The sequence below is a fragment of the Ctenopharyngodon idella genome, chromosome 15, assembly GCF_019924925.1.
Source record: "Ctenopharyngodon idella isolate HZGC_01 chromosome 15, HZGC01, whole genome shotgun sequence".
In the NCBI taxonomy this organism is placed as follows: Eukaryota; Metazoa; Chordata; class Actinopteri; order Cypriniformes; family Xenocyprididae; genus Ctenopharyngodon; species Ctenopharyngodon idella.
Genome location: NC_067234.1, coordinates 26,184,685 through 26,192,580, shown reverse-complemented (window position 1 = coordinate 26,192,580; position 7,896 = coordinate 26,184,685). Strand labels below are relative to the sequence as shown.

General features: G+C 37.8%; 1 long non-coding RNA gene across 1 annotated transcript in view; it reads right to left on the bottom strand.

Moving 5' to 3' along the window:
* Positions 1-1,622: 1,622 nt before the first annotated feature.
* The window catches only part of LOC127495006 (uncharacterized), a 120,853-nt gene continuing 114,579 nt past the window's right edge, over positions 1,623-7,896 (bottom strand). The window contains exon 4 of the long non-coding RNA XR_007925032.1: positions 1,623-2,599. This is a non-coding gene — a long non-coding RNA (uncharacterized LOC127495006). The remainder of the gene's footprint in view (positions 2,600-7,896) is intronic.

The following is a 7,896-nucleotide window of genomic DNA, read 5'->3' as shown; positions in this document are numbered from 1 at the left end:
ATGTTGTTTAACTGTTCAAGCAGACATTTGCTATTTTCAGAAACCATGAAACTGTAAGATTGTTTCTTCAAACTTTGGGCACTTTTATGAAAACAAACTCTGTTGAAGCACTTTCCACACTCCATAGTTTATTTAATTTGTCCACTAACAGCGTCTTTGGACATACCAGTATTTCATGCCATTTTTGTTTTTCTGAAAGCTCATGCGCATTTCCACCACATTGTCATTTCCATCACATTTCATTGGTGGAACTTAGATTTTAAAGGGTTAGTTCACCCAAAAATGAAAATTCTGTCATTTATTACTCACCCTCATGTTGTTCTACAACCGTAAGACCTTCGTTCATCTTTGGAACACAAATTAAGATATTTTTGATAAAATCCGATGGCTCAGTGAGGCCTGCATCGCCAGCAACAACACTCCCTTTTTCAATGCCCATAAAGCTACTTAAAATAGTTCATATGACTACAGTGGTTCAACCTTAATATTATAAAGCGACTAGAATAATTTTTGTGTGCCAAAAATAAAAACATAGCCACTTTATTCTACAATATCTAGTGATGGCCGATTTCAAAACACTGCTTCATGAAGCTTTGAAGCATTACGAATCATTTGTTTCGAATCAGTGGTTCAGAACACCAAAATCTCATGATTTCGAGATTTCAGGAAACAAAGCTTCGTTACGTCATAAGTGTTTTGAAACTTTAATAGTTCACGTGACTCTGGCAGTTTGATACATGATCCGAACCACTGATTCGAAACAAAAGATTCGTAAAGCTTCAAAGTTTCATGAAGCAGTGTTTTGAAATTGCCCATCACTAGATATTGTATAATATATCGAGTAATTAATGACAGAATTTGGGTGAACTAACCCTTTAAAGATAAATATCCCGCTAAGATTCATTTCATAGTTAGCATTTTTTGTATTCTAAATGTTCTGTTTAGAGGGGAAAAATTGTTTATTGTGATGGAAATTGTTACAACTGAGTGACTGTATTTTTGTAATTATTATTTTCACAGTTGTTTATAATAATTTTTGGAAAAAAAAGGTAATTTTCATATGAATGTTACAACAGTTTTATGATTATTTAACATTTTATTTAGTTTATCATACTTTAAGTGTAATTAAAATTTTACACACAACTTTATTTATTTGACTGTATTATTATTTTCATAAATACTCCTAATTATCTATATAAATAATTTTCACACAAATATTTAAATGGTTTTATGATAATTTCACTTGCTTTAGACAAAGACTAGAATAACACAAGACGCGTCACTCGTATTGTTTTGAATGGGAGAAAGTGCAACGCGCAATATGGTGGAATAAATCCCGCCTTCTAAATAAGAGCCAATCGCCGATTGGTAAAGTCATCGCGTCACTGCAGCGGCCGTTTGAAGCTCTGGTTCCTATAGAAACAGTCAGACGCGCCTGCGAAATGAGGCACAAGAGACGAGCATTTAAGACTGCGCATGTGCAGTAGCTTGATCCAGCCTGAAAAATACCGTTTTCTGTCATGATTTGGGCGTTTAGAAACAAAATTTATCAGACAGTTGTTGTCAGATTTCATTGGTGATTTCAAATGTGAAATTTAATCGAAAGCTTGGCAGACAGCTTTGGAGAATTAGATTTTTCCCCATTCAAAAAGATAGGAGCTGCACTTGAATGCCCAAGAGGCATTTCAAAGATGGCCGCAGAGTGAAATGACTTGTCTTAAAGGGACTTTGCTTTAGATGATCATACTTTAAATGTAACTATAAAATTATATAATTTTAATACAATTAAAAGTTAATTATTAATAATTGTATTATGTATTTTTATATTTTAGTAAGGAAAGTGGCCTGGGACGAGGTTAAAACAATAAAATCTACACATAAAGGGCAACAAAAATAAGCAATTACACCATAGTAAAATGTTTCCAAACTATTTTAATGTGATTTTTACACAAAAAGGGAAAAAAAAAAAAAAATCAGTTATTTAACATTAAATAACATCTGTTATATACTGGGACATGTGCACATAGTTGAAGAAACACTCATAACTATGTAATTATAATGCCTGCAAGTCCTGTCAAAACTCTGTGATAAACAGGCACCCTTGTGTCATTAATTCCTTCACAGTTCAATGAAGTACATTCCCCAACACGTGTGTTTGCTTTATTAATGTTCATGAGCATGCATATTACAAGAAACACCAGTGAGCCATTAAATCCATTAATAATACATGCACCGAGACTACGTGACCTGAAATGTTGAAAGACCGTGATGTTACATATGATATGAATTACATGAAGTAAATCCATATTGTAATTAAGTATACAGTTGATACCAGACACGTTGTGTTTCTGAGAGAAGTGACACGCAGAGAGACGGTTGGGCACAGGCAGAGCGGCTTTGCCCTCCCTGGCTGCCCTTGTGATTGGCTGCTTCCTCAGCCAATGTGCCTTCTGCAGACTCACCTCTAATCAGGCTCTTCCTGTAGACAGACTCCAACAGCGCTTCTGTTTCCTTTTATCTTTCCTCCCCTCCATGTTGAACAGATCGGATTGCACAGCAAAAACGGCGGTTAACTCTCCCCTTTCCTCCTGCAGCCATTCTAACCAGATTAGGAAAAAAGAGGGAAAGAAAAACTCTAAGTAATTGTGTTTTGAATATTTTTTTACATATTAGTATGCACACTACAGTTATTAATTATAAGCTACTTGACCAAATTACCTTGTTAATCAGGGAAAATACAGTTTTATTCCAAGAAATATTCAGGCTGTGTTCCAGTTGTTTCAGTATGCCATCCATTATATTGAGATCAAGAGTGCAGGCATTCCCTAAATATGTTACATGAGACTGATGCAACAGTTTCAGGAATGCAGAACATCTGGCATTACACCACATTCCATTGAATTTCCGTTTCAGGTTTTTTTTTTTTTTTTTGTAAAAATAACCCTTCTATATGAAGTAAAGGTATCTGTATCGCCTTGAGCCATTCGTCACAGTACAAAAAGTATATTTTTATTATTATTTTTTTTTTCTTTTAAGCAACCTTGGACTATAATACACGTTCTTGGCCTTGGTGTTGTACCAATTCCTGGCACTCTGTGAAAACGTTTTACAATATCTGTTGTGAAAAGCGGCACTCTGATAAAATGTAATTGAATTTAGTTCGTCCTTGGTCTTCTGCGACTCTTTTGACGGAAGAAAAATTCATGACATAGCATAGCATGAGGGACACAAGGCATCCAATATGCAAGTATACTTTCAGCCGACCTGCAAAATGTCTCAGCGGCCAACCTTATGACGGCAACGAATATTTGATTTGGACTGGGACTCTCTAGAAATACTGGAATCATATCTTTAAATAGATTTAAAGAAAGTCGCTCATCAATTATGCAGCATATCCTGCCTTTAAGACGAGATGGCAAAGATAGCTTAAGGAAAACGAGATTAGCAAATGTTTTTCAGAGGAAGAAAAAGAGCTTGATCCTGTTCCAATACGCAACTGTTAAACAAAATAAACTCTATACGTCTTTTTCGGGCTGCGCGTCGAACCGCGTGCGCTAGAGAGGCTGCGAGGGGCCAGGTGTTGCTAGATTTGGCTTCTCAATGTCACTGGTGATGTGAAAGGACAAAGGCAGTATTGAGAGCCCAGTCAGAGGCCTGGGAGGAGTGGGATAGTTTTACAGAAAAGCCACTGTTTGTGCCAAGCCTGCACCCATATACAACAGACACTGTGTTCTGCTGCTCCGCTCCCAGCTTTGTCCTTGCGCTCTGCCTCTCTCTTCCCCCCTCTTTTCTTCTTGTTTTCGAACAGGTAGTAATGGTGCTCGCATCTAGGCCAGAGATGAAAGAGACAGATAGCTGACTGTTAAGAACACAGTTTGGCATTCTAGACTTGGGCTCTTAACATCCCACACAAAGACCTGGAGCCGGAGGGAAACATGATAAAGCCGCGCGCCATCTCGCTCGCGTAGCAGACCGACCAGAGACGCCCCCTGCCCCGCCCGTCTGAGACTGCTGGGAAGTCTCGCTCCAACGGACATCTGTCTGCGTATGTTTACCTGCTGTGAATGCACCTCAGAGTCTTAAAGTTTGCAAAAATCCCATTTCTTTATTTTACTGTTCTCACCTATAAAGAGATTATCATAAGATCATGTGACAAGAACGACTGAAAGGACTGTGTTTGAAACATACACAATGGCACTCTTACTGATAACGTTAACAGTTTGCCTATAGGTCAAATCCCAGGGGAGAGTGAGGTAAACTGTGCCGTGTTTTACAGTACTTACTGAAAGTTGTCCTCTAGGCAAAGAGAAATGAGATAAAGTGAAGAGGTAAATGAATATGCCTACAAATATTCAGTTATGAACTGAAATGAGAAGAAAGCATCTATAAAACAAGACCATAGAAATATGAATTATCAAAAAAAGGTTTAGTGACAGACAGTCATGTCGAGGGGTATTTTTAAAATTTCACATCAAAAATAGGGACATCTATTAAAATAAATGACTTATATGGTACAATAGGATACTAACTTATCTTATTAATTAATACTACTTATTAATCCCCTAAAAGGAAATGAAGGTAAATTTGTGCTTTTTTGCAGGGCATTATTAGTATTTTTCCTAAATTAGCGAGTACAGTGTGAATGTTTTTCAAAAGTTTATCATATTATTTGTAGCATTCATAATGTTTGTAAAGATTTTGAGGCAAAGCTTTCTATTACTATTAGTTGAGGCACTGGCACATCTTACCCCAAATCATCTGACACACTTTAACCCAGTTTTGGGAAAAATGCTTCATTTATTAAAGGGTTAGTTCACCCAAAAAATTAAGATATTTTTGATAAAATCTGATGGCTCAGTGAGGCCTCCATTGCCAGCAAGATAATTAACACTTTCATTTGCCCAGAAAGCTACTAAAGACATATTTAAAACAGTTCATGTGACTACAGTGGTTCAACCTTAATGTTATGAAGCGACGAGAATACTTTTTGTGCGCCAATAAAACAAAATAACGACTTTATTCAACAATATCTAGATGGGCAATTTCAAAACACTGCTTCATGAAGCTTCGAAGCTTTACGAATCCTTTGTTTTGAATCAGTTGTTCGGATCGTGTATCAAACTGCCAAAGTCACGTGATTTCAGTAAACGAGGCTTCGTTACGTCATAAGTGTTTTGAAATTTCATTGGTTCACCACTGGGGGGCGTGACTTTGGCAATTTGAAACAAAAGATTCATAAAGCTTCGAAGCTTCATGAAGCAGTGTTTTGAAATAGCCCATCACTAGATATTGTTGAATAAAGTCATTATTTTTGTTTTGTCTTTGTGCACAAAAAGTTTTCTTGTTGCTTCATAACATTAAGGTTGAACCACTGTGGTCACATGAACTGTACTAAATGTTTTTAGTAGCTTTCTGGGTTTCTGAAAGTGTTAATTATCTTGCTGGCAATGGAGGCCTTACTGAGCCATCAGATTTTATCAAAAATATCTTAATTTGTGTTCCAAAGATGAACGAAGGTCTTACGGGTGTTGAACGGCATGAGGGTGAGTAATTAATGACAGAATTTTTGGGTGAACTAACTCTTTAATTCATGACTAATCTTCAGCCAAATAATTTACATTACAAACATTTACATTGTTGACATACAACAAATTATTACTGCCATGCAGTAAATTTACTTTCAAAACAGGAAAAAAACCTGCAAAACTTTTAACAAAATTATGCTGTTTATATTACCCTCTGACACATCTCACTCCCTAGAAATGAGGAAAATATAATGAGGAAATTAACAAGGAAGGAAGAGCATTACATAGGAAACAAATAAAGAGAAAATATCCAGCCTCTGTAGGTGTGTGTCAGGTTTGATCCTCTCACAGGGGTGTGATCTGCCTGCTGCATGAAAACAGAGAAAGATAACACTGATGTGATAATGAGACCCACCCAACCACCCAGACAAACAGCCTGTCCTTCCTAAGCTGACAAGTCATCAGAAAGCAGTCAGCGGCAGCTCGGCTCCCGTCGCGAGCTGCATCTCTTCCACCTCTCAGGCGAGATCGCTCTCTCTCTCTCTCTCTCTGCCCTGTTCCTGCATGTCATTACCACCCCTGTGCTCCACTCCACCTGCCTCACTCTAACTGACCACCCAGAGCACACTGCTTTTATCATCCTCCACACAGCTCCACTATCAAACCACAGCCAACAAAGACAAAATGTCAAGTTAGCTGCACTCCAGTGATCAATCTACTGTGAGAGAAGAGGGATGTGATTTTTCAGCAGCTTATTTTAGAAAAATAAATAAAACTATAAATAAATAAAATATAAATATTATTATTTCATAATTTTGTGATTATTAATAATCCTAATAATAGTGTCAGTAGTGTTTTAGTATTTTATCATATATTTTTATGTTTTATTACAATAGGTTGTTATGAACTAAGTAATTTGTCTGCCAACACTAAAGGCACAAATGCTGTGTGAAGTGCAGCCAGTCAGAAGCTTTTTGATGTTTAATATGCAGTTATGAGGAATGGGATTGTAGACCAATGAGATTTCTCTATGGGCGGGGCTACTCAGCACAATTGTAACCAAATAATTGACAAAATGCTATGATTCTTGTCACTGTTGTAGCCAGTTGGGATAAAAACTCTCTATATAAATTGTAATAAATTATTACAAAAATTATAATTTATATATATATATATAATATATAATAATTTATTTGTAATAAGTTGTATATAAATAATGCACATTATTGCACAGATTGGAGCAGCACGCAGGTTGATTCGGTCTAGAAGGTTTTGAACATTTGTAGAGATTCAGAGAGAGATGGGGGGGGATATGGGGGGATATGGGGGGATATGAGGCGAAGGGATGTGAGATAATCAGCCGTCCACAGAGCCGTGTCATTTGTCTATTGTCTGTTTTTCCAGGCTGAGAGGGCAGAGAGAAAAAAAACGGAAATGCTGCTTTAGTCCTGCGTCAGTCACTTTCTTCCCTTTTCTTCTCGCAAGTCTCCAAGGACAGCGTTCATCAATTTCCTGTCCTTCGTCACCTCAAACCATTGCAGCAAACACTTCCAATGCAGGGCGAAGGCCTCAAAACCCCTCATCTTCAAGACTGGCAATGCACCAGCCCTCGCTAATGCCACCAACAGACTAGTTGCCTTTCCAGAGGAATTCTGACGATGGTTTTTTAATATTCCACGCCGCTTTGCGCCTTCAGATTTCACGCTGCAACATTAACACGAGCTGACACTAGGGATTAGAGACAGACAGCTGGAATGCCCGGGCCTTTTGTGCAACGTGGATCTCTGCCAAAAGCCTTCGCTCGGAGGCCAAGAGGGACCTGGGAAAAAGACTGCTCCTTGGAAATAAACACAAGACTGGCCAAGAGGAAGGAATGTGCCACTGGTGGACAAAACGACTGAGCGATGACCGGACAGCGCTGGGCACGCAGACGCTGCCTCGAGAACGAGGCGTTCAGGACCTGCAACCTGTGTAGCAGTTAGCTTGTGCAGCCTGTCACTTGCCGCTCTGCCATTTTGTTTTGTTCTCAAAGGCAGATGGGTATCTTCTATGCAGTGAACTGAATGACCAGTGAATGAATCTGAATGACATACCTCCCACATATTTCCCCTTTCTGAGTTCTGCCTCATTCAGAAGTTCCAAAAGCGTCATTTGCAGATCAGTAAATGACATGTTTGTCAAAACATAATTCCAACTTTCTTTTTTTTAATTTTACATGAAAAAGGTATCACATGGATTTTTAAATGCTTAAAACTTTCAGTTGAACTCGTCAGAATAATTACATGATCAAATTAATCACGTTTTTATGCAATTAAATGATTTTAATGCGTTCACTTGACAGCTCTTCTTAAAACTATTTAAATGTAAGAAT